Below are 13723 nucleotides of genomic sequence, written 5' to 3' on the forward strand. Positions count from 1 at the left end.
GTCTCCCTTGATTTACAAGAGGGTTACATTCTGATGAGACACATGTAAACTGAAAATACTCTAGGTTGAAAATATATTTAAAACACCTAAACTACCAAATACCATAGCTTAGCTAAACCTACTTTAAACATGTGCAGAACACTTCCACTGGCCTACAACTGGGCAAAAACACCTAACACAAAACCTATTTTCTAATTAAGTATTAAATATCTCATGTAATTTGCTGAATACCATACTGAAAGTGAAAAACAGAATGGCTGTCTGGTACAGAATGGTTGTAAGTGCCTTGGTTAGTTACCTCATACTATCATCCAAGAGGATCATTTAACATATCGTTGGTCCAGAAAAACTGTCAAAACTCAAAATTCCAGTTCCCACAGAATGTGCAGAACTTTCATACCTCTGTAAATCACTGGAAGCTGAACCCTGGTAATTTGGCTCATCTGTATTCTATTTCTGGGTGCAGAGTTTCTGCCTCCCATGAGAAGAGCTAACAAATGGAATGAATTCCTAGGATGCGTGCTCCCTTTCCTTTCCGTCCTCCCTGAGCAGCTAGCTTCAGTGGCTAGAAAAGGGACTGTTCTACCCTTAGGTCTCTAAGGTACAAAGAAGGCCCTCTTTGCCAAAGTTAAAAGAGAGGATAACAAAAAAGGAAGGACAGATTCCCATGAAGGCTGTCCAGGATTTCCAGGAGGGAAGTCCATCTGACCTAGCTTACAATATAGTGGCCTCCACTAGACTTCCCATCAAGTTAGATCGCATGTTGTTCAACACAAGAGACCATCTTAATATGCGGATCTTTTCTGTCCCATCTGGACCGTTACACCATTATGGACAGGTGCCATGTCTATTAGTCTCTGATTAGGCTTCCAAGTGGCTCCATGGTAAAGAATTCACCCGCCAGTGAAGATGCGTGTTTGATCCCTGGGTCGGGAAGATCCCCTGGAGAAGGAAATGGCCACCTACTCCAGTATTATTGCCTGAGAAATCCCATGGACAGAAGAGCCTGGTGGGCTACAGTCCATGGGATTGTAGAATCGGATGCGATGTAGCTACTAAAAAGGAGCAGCAGTAGCAACCCCCAAGCACTTGGGACACGTGTTATTTATAAACAAAAATAAAATAATAAAGTCATTATCTCAGATTAGTGCTATTTATGCTGTAAAAACACATATATCCACTTTAATATTTGAGGTGAAAGGTACCCTAAGGGTTTTATTTGTTTAGGAAATTATATAGTTTTTATAATAATGGAAACAAAAGATTAGTTCTTTATGTACACTAGACAAAGGAAACATAAGATTTTCTTATTCACTGTGCAATATAGCTATGGGGACTACATTTCCATTGTGCAATTTTCAGTGTTACACATTTTTTTCAGGCTCTGTCACAAAGAAAGCAAAGCAACGGGAGAAAACAACTTCAAAGGTGTAAAGAAAAGCTAGGAGAAATTTCAGACCATGTCCACTGCAAGGTTTCCTGGGGTTCATAAATGAGGACAATTTCATGATTTCTGGTGGAAACACTGGCAACATTATATGTTTTTAATATTTCATCTCAAACTCAAATAAAAATGGTTAACTCAAATGCAATTGTTTCAGGATTCAGTTTTAGACCTTCACACTAAGTCAAAAGGCATAAAATTCACATGAAGAAATCTTAACGTTTTTGTAGACCACTATTACATAATGTGGAGCTGTGACTACTCAAGGTAGTAGACAACTAGCTCTAAATATATATCAAAATAGTTTAGAATGTAATTTCTACAAGGAAAATAATATTTGTTCCTTTTCTTCACTGCTATAATGTATTGCCTCGTAAAAGTAGCTGGCACATAATAAATGCTCAATAAATCTGCTGAATGAAATGAACAGAAGTCAGGAATGGGATACAGGGTGTACAAAAAAAAAGAAAAAGACCAAACTTCCTCTAAGAGGCATAGATTTTACAAAGCATAATTTCTGTAAAGTCTCATTTCACCAACTCCAAAATGCAGTTTATCTAATCTCATATTTGAATTGTTTAAATAAAAAGTATAATAGACCGTTTGTTTTGTAAATCAAAAGGGGGATTCATTCCATTTAATCAAATTGAAAGGTCTTCTACTACTAATGTCTGAACAATGTGAAGTATTTTAAGAAACTACTAAACATTCTCTCCAAATCAATGGATTTGGGTCCTTAGAAAATCTTTTTACTCAAAGGATTTTTATGTAAATTTTTTTATTTAAAAATACATACTCATTTTCATACTCCTTGATTTTCTCGTTAAAAAGAAGTCTTAAAAATCAAAACAAAAGTTAACTCAAAGGGATACATTTCAGTTGAGTTGAGATTATTGGAACACAATAAAGCTGATGGTTACTTCATCAGGAACCATTAATCATTCAACAATGGCGAATTCTGGAAAACCTCAGTGGACAGGGTCTGGGGTTCTGTCTGGTTTTACAGAGTTAAAAACAAAACAAAGGACCTGCTTTTCACATCTCACGTGCTGTTCTCAGGCCTGCACGCCCCCTCAAATGGTCAGGTGGCCACAGTCACAGCTCAGACAGCCACCAATGCGCATCAGGCACTGGGCGCCAAGCAATACAAAGTTTGGATGCTTGAGATGTTTTAAGGTAATGTAAACAACAAAAAATTCTGTGGGTATCTCTCCAAAAAAGAGGTTAACAGAAAAGCAGGAAATACTAAACACATCATTATTGTCCCTTTTTATCACCTCACTTAAGTTAAAACTTGGTTTTAGGTTTACAAAATGGTTCCTTAAGTTTTGTGCAGATAAGATGATGAGAAAGTTCACCTTTTGAGATAGGGCAAAGCAAATTTTCTATATAGAAGGCCTTTGCCTCAGTCTCATAAAAGCAGAATGAAATAGATGAAAACCCCTTTTCCATGCCTTAAACAGAGGCAAAGGCAAAAGAGAGCCAAAGGAAAAAACCTGCAGTAATCAAGGAAAAAGACTAGTGCGAGAAGAAGGGCAAAATGAGAAAGACACCGCATTAAAAGAAAGACAAATTCATGCGGTAATATTAAGAAAACTGAAAAACAGTGGTAGAACAAAGCAAAGAAGGCTGTGAAAATCAGATAAAATTTAAAAGACTGTTTTGGTCATTTTATTTAGTAAGTTAAAAGCAAACATTCAATACTAAAGAGTTGTACATAACATCACATGAAACTTTATAAACAACAGTGCGGACTATACACTTAGAAGGAGAAAAGAAATCTGATCAGTTTGAGTTTTCATCAACTGAATGTTCAACAACAAGGACAAAAGGACAATATACTTTTAACAGTTGCTTTCGGCTTAGCAACCCTGCATTTGAGGATCACTGTTCATTATACTTAATATTAGTTGGAACGAAAAAACTATTTCTTTGTATGTCTCACTTGTTTTAGTAAGTCTTACTCTGAATAAACTAGAATTTCATTTCTACTTTAAAAAGTGATATAGTACCATTAGGTTGTGACAACTCTTCTGTTAATAACCACAGAGAGGAAAAGTTGAATTCAAAGAAACTAATATAATGTGCTAACTCTAGGTTTTTGATTTTTAAAGAGTCAGAACTCACTTTTTGGAACAAGACGTTTAAAAAAAAAGAACTAGTTTCTTAAAATACAGCCTTTCCATACCTGTCTTCACTCACCTTCCTAAATAAAAGATTATATGGAATAAATGAAATCCTCCAAGCTACTATATTCTGACACATGCACATTTCACTGTACTCAAAGTACAAAATGAATGTCAGGAGGGAGTCCGGCACAGGCAAGTTTTACAATCTTTAATAAATGTATTATCTTCTAGATACATAAAGTTTGATCTTAGAACATCAACATCTGCTACAATCCAGGATACACCAAAACTTAATGTTAACATTTAAAATCCCTTCCAAAGTTCCTCACCTCTTTAGGTACCTTATTCATTCTTCTGAACATACCAATAAGAAGTCTCCACAAATATAAAGTTAAAAGGGAAAAATGGCCTTAAGACAAAAGATCTAAAGTCACAATTTTTTAATAATGACAAAACAAATGTTCTTTTCTAAATGTGAATGTTTACTTTTTATTTGCTTACACTTTGTCCTTCTCCAGTGCTTTTAAAAAGCATTCACAAATTACCCCTACAATGTCCAATGTGAGTGAGGGCCAGGCAACTGCCTTCTCTCTTCACACTGAAAGGACAAGAACTAGGAGAGTCTTGGAGGTTAAGCGTAATGCTCAAGGTCACATGCCAGTTGGTAACATGGCTCAGTCTAGAGCTCCATGGACTTTAATTCTAAGTGTATGGCAACAGATAACACAAAAATAATTTTCTTCTCCTTTTGATCACTGACAGAGTATACTGTTACCCATTTTCCTAATACTAAAAGACATGGATAGGCCCTAAAGGTTATTTCTATTCCTCTTTCCTCTTCTTTCCAGACAATTCTTCATCAGAAACTTTTGTTTTTTTAAAAGCTGAGGACATCCCACATATCTGTAAAATGCCAAAGAGTACTCAAATGTCGTCACCAAAAAATGTTAAATAAAAGAAAAAGATGTGAGCTACAGAAATCATGTTGAAATCTGTCAAGCAAAAAATTAGACCTTCCATCCTGTAAAGTATATGCCTCCGTGTAGCTTCTAAGTGCCTATAAATTAATTGTTTAAAGTTTCATTTTAGATTAACTGCTTTCAAAGTGTATGAACAAAAAAGGCAAGTTTTTAAAATTAATTGTTTTAGCCAATGAAAATGCAATATATCAACTAAAATGGATTAACTGATTATTTGGTTAAACAAAGGATTATGTATACAAAATTACCCACATTGTGCTAGATAGTTCACCCATTTGAAAAGTTTTAACAATGTTATGGAACACTGTAACACTTCTGAGTAGATGAGTATTCAGATTTTGTTACAGAGGACATCTCTTTCATGAAAGATATTTCTTGCATTTTATACTTTCAGAGGGCACAGTAATTAAAGTGGTTTTATTGACAAGTAAGGCAGAATGATTCTATAAATGAAGCAGGTGGTGTAGGCCCCGTCAATTTGGCCTATTGAAAAAATATGTATTACCCAGTTGTATAATGCCAATTAAGTGTGTGGTAAAGTTTAAAGTGTTTTATTTACTGATTACATATACCTTCTTCATGATTCCTATTACACTATTTACTACAATGATTTGAAAAGCTAATTATTAAGTCTGCTCAAGAGAAAGAATGTCACTCTTGAACGGAAAAAGAAATAAAGCTTAGGTCCTTAAGGAAATTATGCTGTTTTATTCCCACAGTATTGGTTTGATAAGTTGACTTTTATTATTATTAATTATGAAGCCAATAATAACATCATATCATCCTTAAGGACACTCAAAATCTAATTTGTATATCTATATTAATTATAAAAACATCCAACTTAGTGAAAGGAAGTTTGGGAATCAGAAAGTCTTTCAATTAAAAAAGAGGGCATGTTAGGTATTAAGATGAGATATTTGATAAGTACTTTTCAGAAATATTTTAAGTTTAATCTTTAAAATAAAAATCATTTTCCTAATAAAACATTATAATTCCATTTCTATTTACAAAAATAGTAATTGAAAACATAAAAATTCAATTCAATAACACAAATAATAGTATTCTCCATAATATCACTTACAATGTCATTTAAGCACTCATAAGCAAATCGAGAACAAGATTGTTTAATCCATTCCACAACATTCATCAAGACTATTTCTGTACCAGGCACCCTGCTAGGCACCTGAGATTAAATTTTGAATGAAATACTACTCTTATCTTCAAAGAGCTTTGTGTTTAGTAGAGGAGGAAAATCACATGTAACAGCAAATGTGTGATACATATCATTATAATAGAAGTATGCATACTCTGTTGTGCAAGTTAAAATCAAAGAGTAATCAGCTCAACTCATCCAATAACTAAATTTCATAAAAACTCATGTAAACTTTAAAGTGCAAATCCCAAAAAACATTGTACAGGTGGATAAAAACTCTGCTTAATTCACTGACAGTAATAACTCTTTATCTTTACAAAAAGCATACTTCTAAAAAATATAGTCACTCACGTTTCTAGATGTACTAGGAACAAAGCAGAGAATTAAACTTGAAAATAGGTACTAAACACCAGTCTAAACTCATTCTGACCTCATGATAACCCTATGAAGAAAATTTTTCTATTAATCCCCACTTTATAGATGGGGAATCTGAGGTTAATTTGGCCAAGATCACAAAGATAGCAGGAGGAAATACTGAGACTTGAACCCACAGAGACTGGTTATGGAGGTCCCCTTCTTAACCACTACACCAGACACCCTCTCAGGGGGTGATGATGATGATGATGGAGGTGGGGCAGCTAACACCAAGTGCTCCCTGACCTGTGCCCTCTCACTTACCCTTAAGGCAACCCTTAGAGGGCAAAGTCATCCTTCCCGTTTACAGGAGAAAACTCTCACAGGCCAGGTTTGAACTTGCCTAAGGTCAGTCAGCCATCCTGGGATTGTGGCTAGATTCAAACTCAGGCAGCATGGCTCCCCTGTGTTATAAGGCCTCTGAACGATTTCAGTCTTAAACACTCATGAAAAAGGCCACATGATGAAATGTATTAAACAATTCAGAAAGGCTTTGTATAAGTCTTCCTGAAACACTCTGCCAGGTTTGGGGGCTTATGACAAGCATTTCCTTATGACAGCATTTACATTTGAGTCAACTTTACTACTTTGGGCTGATCATAAACACATTGCTCCTCTTTAAAAAGAAATTTTTCTGTAGAAACTTGGCAGACTTCAGTACAGGAACAGTCTATTCTTTACAATTAAATTTAGCAACAACTTATTCTGGTTAGTCTGAAAGAAAAGGAGAGAATGAACTACTAAGAGGCCTTTCGTGTACTTTAATATTTCAAAACATGTTTGGTTTGGCCTAATTTGAATCTTGTGGACAAGGAGACCAGAACTTGATTCAAAAAGAATAAGTACCATTTTAAACAGGCTGAATTCTCAAAAGTAGCCTCAGAAGGTGATTCAGAGTATTTCTCATAATTTTTATTTTTACCTCAAATTAAATACTAAAGATGCATAGGGGAAGTCTCATAAAGCATATATATGGCCACACACGTGTATTTTTGAACAGCCTGCAACCAAGAAACCAAATTAAAATTTTGCTCAAGAGCAATCAACTATACAAAAAAGGGATATCAAAAGAAAAAAAAATCCCTATTTGTCTTTTAACACACCCCCACTGTGCCCAGTGAGGAAATAAAAAATTCTGTGTTATACTTTCTGGCTAAAATAGAGGTGAGCTAAAGATGAAGTGTCAAACTGGCTTTCCATCTTACCTCGCTTTCCTCCAACAGGTTCAAAGACTTTGTAATCTTTACACTAATATTGAATTCTCTTTTTTTTCCAAAAGGGAACCTACGAAACTATTTTAAAATAAAAACAGCAAGCCATGCCACTAGGCAACCTGTCTTCTCGTGATCTATCTCATTCAAATCAGACATACCTTTTGCTTTGCCTTTACTGAATAAAAGTTTAACTTTGATTTGGAAGACAACGTACCCGTTATTAGCCGTCTGACACTTTTTGCAGGTCATAGAGTCTATCAGTTCAATTCGCTGATTATGACCGCTCACTAAGAAAGCTTGCCATTACCGCTCATTTTATAAGCGTTGGCAATACCTAGAAATACAGCAAGCTGGTGAATAAGGAGTCGAGGGGCGGGGGAAAGAGGGAGCGAGGGAGGAAGGCAGTCGCCACCTCAAATCCACGCCGGACCGGGAACCTCCAGCCCACAGCGTGATCCCTTACCCTCCCCAAAGTGGACCTGCTACATTTTCCCAGACCGTCCCCCCGCCCCAACGCCCGTCCCCGCTAACCCAACACGGCACTCACCCTTCAGCGAAGTCGGCACCGGGTCCAGCTCCGAGACGGGTCGGGGTGGCAGCGAGGGAGGGGACGTCTGGGCTGTGGGCGGGGGGTGTCGGTGCGTCACTCGAGTGCAGGACGGTGAGTTCGAGGGGTGGGAGGGGAGCGGAGCAGGGAAATCAAGTCACTGCCGAAAAGGGATGAGGAGCAAGAGGGGGGTGGAGGGGAAAGCCCCTTTCCTAAAATAAGCCCACCGGCCCCTGCGACCCCCTGCCCCAGGGAGGGAAAATAAAATCCGGGGAAATGAAAAGACTGACAAATAAACCTCTAAAACGATGAGATGCGAGGATCAGACTTTAATTTAAAAGGGGGAGACTGAGCGAGGGCTGGAGGGGTGACAGAAGTGGCTCTAGGTCTATCCCATGCCTTTGCAGTCCCCAAGCGGAGGAGGAGGCTGGCTGAGGGGAAGTTGCAGCGGCTCCCGAGGAGGAGGCGGAGGAGGCGGAGGAGGAGGTTACACGGTAACAAGTACAGACAGACAGCCATGGATCAGAGGGGCGCTGCGAGCAGGGGCGGCCGCGGCGGGGCGAGCGGCCGCGGCAGCAGTACCGCCTGCTCGGCTAGCTCAAGACATTTAATTGGATTGATGGGTTGTGCAGTGACTCACAGACTTTACAGAGTCGTAAAGCAGTCCCCGCCCAGCTGGACAGGGAGATGCGGTGGGGACGGCAGAGGAAAGGGGGGCTGTGAAAGAACCGGGAGGGGAGGAGGCGAGTGAGAGGGCGAGGCGTTGGAGGGGGCGGGGAGCGGAGCGGAATCACCCAATGCCGAAGCCCGCCGCTCCGACGGGCGTGGGCGTCGGCCAATGACGATGCGGCTCGATAGGCGGCAGGCTTCGCCCCTGGCCCAATGAGTCTTCTAAGGACACTGCCGCTAACGGGGCGGGGGGAAGTGGAGTGGGGGGTGGGGAGTAGTGGGTGGACGTTGAAGTAGGGAGGGAGCGGTGGAGGGAAAGATGAGGCACGGGAGACCGGCGGAGTCACTCAGCCCTCCTCGCTCCAGAAGTGCGCCTTCTGCCAATCCGAGGGCCGCCTGGGGGTGATGGACGCAAGCGTGTGCCCAATGAGGAGCAGAAGGTGTCGCTCCGAACCACAGGGGAAGGAGTGGGCGGGCCAAGGTCCTCCCCCTTCTCCGGCACCCAGGTCCTCCCTCCCGCCCTGTTCAGGTCAGTCACGCAAATAACAGAGTGAGGGCTGGGGCCGTGCGCGGGGGTGGGGCGGCGGAGGGGCCGCGCTGCCGAAGGCGTGACAGCGAGAGGGACTGGCTGGGCTGCCGACTCCGCACCGACCGGAGGAGGCGATGAAGAAGGCTGGCTCCTTACTCAGCCTTCAGGCTGCTGCTGTTGCTGCTGAGCCTCTGCCCGGCGCTGCCTGGGAGCCCCTGCGGCCAAACCCCACTCCCGAGTGGCAGACAGATTTGGAGTGAATCGGATCAAAACTTTGCCTCCCGTCGGTGCAGTGCCCACTCTCGGAGACAGCTCCGTGTGACGTCCTGTGGGGCTGTGCTCCGGAGCCGAGGGATCTGGACGCCGAGACCGGAGGCATTTCCCTCCTTGCTTGCCTGTGTCCTGGGGAAGTCAGGGTAGGGTGTGGACAGGTTGAAACACCTCCTGAATACATAACATTTCTTTACTGGGTTTCTGGAAAAGGCATTTAACCTGACATGAGTGAAGCTGTGTGGGCTTTATGCGTGTATATATCAGCTTCCTCCAGCCCTTCCTCCCACAAGCATTACTCTTTTTCTGCCACTTCTCTGCCCACTCTCCTCACCTTGGACCCTGACACCTTGTACTCACTACTAGATCTCGCTGCTCATTCCCCGGAGCTACGGCTTTTTCCTCAATTTCTTGCCTACTGTCTAGGAATCATTGTACACACCTTAACACTCCACGCACTTGTACTTGAAAGTAACTGGGATCACTAATAAACCTGAACAGAGGTACCCGCAAAAGAAATACACTGGCAAAAATCCACCTTGTTAACCACAAGATGCATTTCTGCAGGTTATTGAAATTTATGACAATTGCTTCCTATTAAAAAAACAAGGAAAAGCAAATCACATATCACATCCCTAGAAAAAAAGATTTTCCAGTCCACTTAGAATACTCAGTATCCATTTTCTTTAGAAAAGTCAACTAGAGAGACCTAGGATTGACTTGTGGTCTTGAAGGGAGCAAGATCATTTTTTCCCCACAATTATCAGAGTAAAACCTACAGTGGTCTGGAATTCAGAGGAGAGGTAGTAAGTGAACAATAAGCCTTAAGGCTTACCCTAGTCATAGGGAGGCTTTCCTTGATTTCTGTCATTTTAAGATAGGGACCCTTCCCCTGAACTGTAATTGTGACACTCAACCTGACACCTCTTACCTCTTCTCTTTCTGATTTTAGCCTTATTCCATGATGTCAGCCTGCATCCTGAGTTCACCTAAGAAAATGAACCAACCTGCGGACTTCCTATAGTGCCCAGAATGTGTGCGCATTGCCCCTCGGTGTGTTGAAACTTCTTTGCAGTTTGGCAGTGCAAGGACAGCAGCATCCTCATTCCGGGACATAATGATACTCAGGAGGGGGGCCATGTTCCCTTAGCCAGGTCACCCTGTGATGATTGAAACACACTAAATCCCTCCTGTGGGAAGAATCAGCTCCATCTCTAGTGTGGGCTATGCTACTACATTTAAGAATGTGCTAATGATACTTTCAGAAAGCCTATTTCTTATTTCTCTTGCTGTGAGGTCATTTTATGACTCAGATGAATATACTTGATCGTGAGGTTATCTTATGTACTATGAATGTCACTAAAAACATAGATGATTTTGAGTCTAAACTACACTAGAGGATCTTTCAGAGGATCTCCAAATAGCCAGGGTTAGCCTTCTGTGGCAGAAGTTGCTCCCTTGTCAGTTGATATTGGCATGCCTCCAGTCCCCACCATGTGTCATCTTCTAATTCTGTGCTCACCCTATTCCAGTATTTCTTAAATGGTTGTCTTAGGCCCACCTAGATTCCTGAGTTTGCTCTCAGACCTGCTGAATCATCATCTCTGTAGGCTGGTCCTGGGCTTCTGCATTTTTAGCAAATATGCCTGTAGCGTGAATAAATATTAAAAATCAAGTGTTTCATTTGAAACCCCCTTTTTATTCCTTTCTTTTGAAAATTTAAGAACTGTTACTTATTTATTCCATCCTTTTTTCTTTCTCACACATATTTCTTTCCTTTTTTCCACATATATTCCTTTCTCTTATACATTTTTTCTGTCATTTTTGTGATCACTTACCTTTTTATATTTCTTGTGCACAGGATTGTGTAATACACTGGCAGAGTAATCCCTTAAAAAAAAATGGGTGAAGTTGGCAAATTCCCTTTCATAAATACCATAGGTGTACTTTATAACTACACCATTTAAAATGTATACTAAGTCAAATAGATGTATAAGCTTAAAAATAACACTGTAATTGATGTTATGTATAAATCTCAACATGTGTGAAACTTACTAGTTTATGATTTCGAAGTATACAAAAAGAATTTTTTACATGGGGGAGTCACGTTTCAAAATGCAAATTTCAATGTACAAATGATTTGTTACTATCATTTTCTAAACAGTGGAGTGAGACTAATGATGTACTGAGAACTGTTATGATTACGAAAAAAAATAAAAAGTGCTATATGAGATTTTTGTTATCTCAAAGAGCTTATGTACAACTCACATGGACCAGGAAGCAAAAGTACATCCTTTATTGAAGATAGAGGTTTCAACCCGAGTTTCATTAGCATTCCTACAGATAGAGCCCAAATGAACATTAGCTCGCAATCCAAATTACAAAATAAATGAATTAAAAAGTCATAATCAGCAAGAGGAGGCAGAGGCAGAAAAAAAGAAAAATTAGAATTAGATTCTAAATCTGAAAAAGAACAAGAATAGGCCCATTTTGCTTATGAACATATATGCATAAAATTCTAAGTATTAGCTAACCAAATCCAACATTCTTACTCCAGAAAAACTAGAAGAAACCTTGAGACTCATTTCCTGGAGAAGGAAATGGCAACCCACTCCAGTATTCCTGCCTTGAAAAGTCCATGGACCTAGGAGCCTGGCGGGCTGCAGTCCATGGGGTTACATGACTGAGCATATGTGCACAAGGGTGGAGGGAGATGGGTTGGTAGCAATAAAGTGGTAGAACTAAAAAAAAAGAGAGACTCATTTCCCTTTCTTTAGAATATACCTGTCTAGCTACCTATCTAGCCGTTTATCATGAAAATGTAATAAATCAAGTAGGGTTTATTTCAGAAATTCAAATATGATTTAACACCAGAAAACCTATCCAAATAATTTACCTAAAGAAGGCTAAGAGAGAGAAAGCATTGGAAAATGTGCATCACTTATTAATAATAGAAACTTTCAGAAAAACTAGGAATAGGAAGAAATGTACTTAACTTCATGAAGGACCAAAAATGTACTGCAAAATATTTTTAATGGATTAACTTTAACACATTCCATTTAAGTGTGGGATCAAGACAAGGTTGCCACTGCTGCTCAAATGATATTGAAAGTCCTGGCTGACGAAGTAAGATTTGTAATAAAAGGACGAAGAAATTAAATGGAAGAATCAGAAGGAAAGAGAGAAAAATCGGGATTTTTGCAACAATATGATCAACCACATAAAACACCTAATAGAAACAATAACCTATTAAAAATAATACAAGAAAGCCACAAAGTGACAGACAGCAATTTTTTTCTCTTTCTTCCACAGAAGTACTTTTTTGTGGGGCACATGGCCAACCAGAATAAAGACAATGTTTGCTAGCCTCCTTTGTAGCTGTGTTGCCACGTTCTAGGCAATGGGTTAAAAGCAGATCTGGTGCACACGTTCCTAAAGGGAGAGAGTATGCTTCACCCTCTTTCCTGCCATCTGAAATGAAGATAGAGTAGCTGGAGCTTCAGCAGTCATCTTAGACCATGAGCTGAGGTTGGATATGGAAACCACACACAGAGGAACAAGAAAGAAGGCACCTTCTGTACTAGCACCAACCCTAAAGCAGCTACCTCCAGACTTCTGGAACTTCTTGAACACATCTCCATCTCATTCGTGCCGCTCTTATTTTAGTTTGTGTGTATGCATGTATGTTGTTGCAGACAGCCAAACTTAATCCTAAATGATACAGCAACATTTCCAAATTCAAAATCATTTCATGAAAACCAGAAGTATACTTATATACTAGTACTAAAAAATTAAAAATCAGATACTATTTATAATAGCAAGGAAGCTCTAAAAGTCTTCAGGGATTAACCTAAGAAAAATGCACAAACATTTATGAAAAAAAAAAAATACTGGACTTCCCTGGCAGTCCAGTGGTTACGACGCTGCCCTTCCACTGCAGGGGATGCAGATTCGATTCCTGGTTGGGAAACTAACATTCTGCACACCGCATGGTGTGGCCAAAAAAAAAAAAAAAAGACTAAAGAAAAAATGTTAATGCTATTTAAAGACTTCAAAGAAGACCTAAATAGGGGTGTGTATAATGTTTGTGGATAGGATGAAGTAATGTTACTAAGATAATTGTTGTGTGTGTGTGTGTGTGTGTGTGTGTGTGTTTAGTCTCTAAGTTGTGTCTGACTCTTTGCGACCCCATGGACTGTAGCCTGCCAGGCTCCTCTGCCCATGGGATTTCTCAAGCAAGAATACTGGAGTGGGTTGCCATTTCTTGCCCCAGGGCATCTATCTTCTTGACCCGCGGATCAAACCTGTGGCTACTGCTGCATCTCCTGCATTGCAGGCATATTCTTTAACCACTGAGGCACTGAGGAAGCCCAC

General features: G+C 40.0%; 1 protein-coding gene and 1 long non-coding RNA gene across 4 annotated transcripts in view; one reads left to right on the forward strand and one right to left on the reverse strand.

Annotated features, from left to right (window-relative positions):
• Positions 1-8076, reverse strand: part of SERTAD2 (SERTA domain containing 2) — a 108749-nt gene extending 100673 nt beyond the window's left edge. The window contains exon 1 of the mRNA XM_020916212.2: positions 7882-8076. The gene's annotated coding sequence lies outside the window, so the exon portion shown is untranslated. The remainder of the gene's footprint in view (positions 1-7881) is intronic.
• Positions 8077-8287: 211 nt separating this feature from the next.
• LOC110152466 (uncharacterized) lies at positions 8288-11582 on the forward strand. Of its 3 annotated transcripts, XR_011492714.1 has the most exons (3): positions 8288-8375; positions 8917-9079; positions 10302-11582. It is a non-coding gene; the product is annotated as an uncharacterized lncRNA (long non-coding RNA). The 3 variants fall into 3 exon arrangements; XR_002318399.2 differs by lacking the exon at positions 8288-8375 and having other exon boundaries at positions 8826-9079; XR_011492713.1 differs by lacking the exons at positions 8288-8375; positions 8917-9079 and adding an exon at positions 9100-9495.
• Positions 11583-13723: the final 2141 nt, after the last annotated feature.

Source organism: Odocoileus virginianus, chromosome 2, assembly GCF_023699985.2.
Source record: "Odocoileus virginianus isolate 20LAN1187 ecotype Illinois chromosome 2, Ovbor_1.2, whole genome shotgun sequence".
NCBI lineage: Eukaryota > Metazoa > Chordata > Mammalia > Artiodactyla > Cervidae > Odocoileus > Odocoileus virginianus.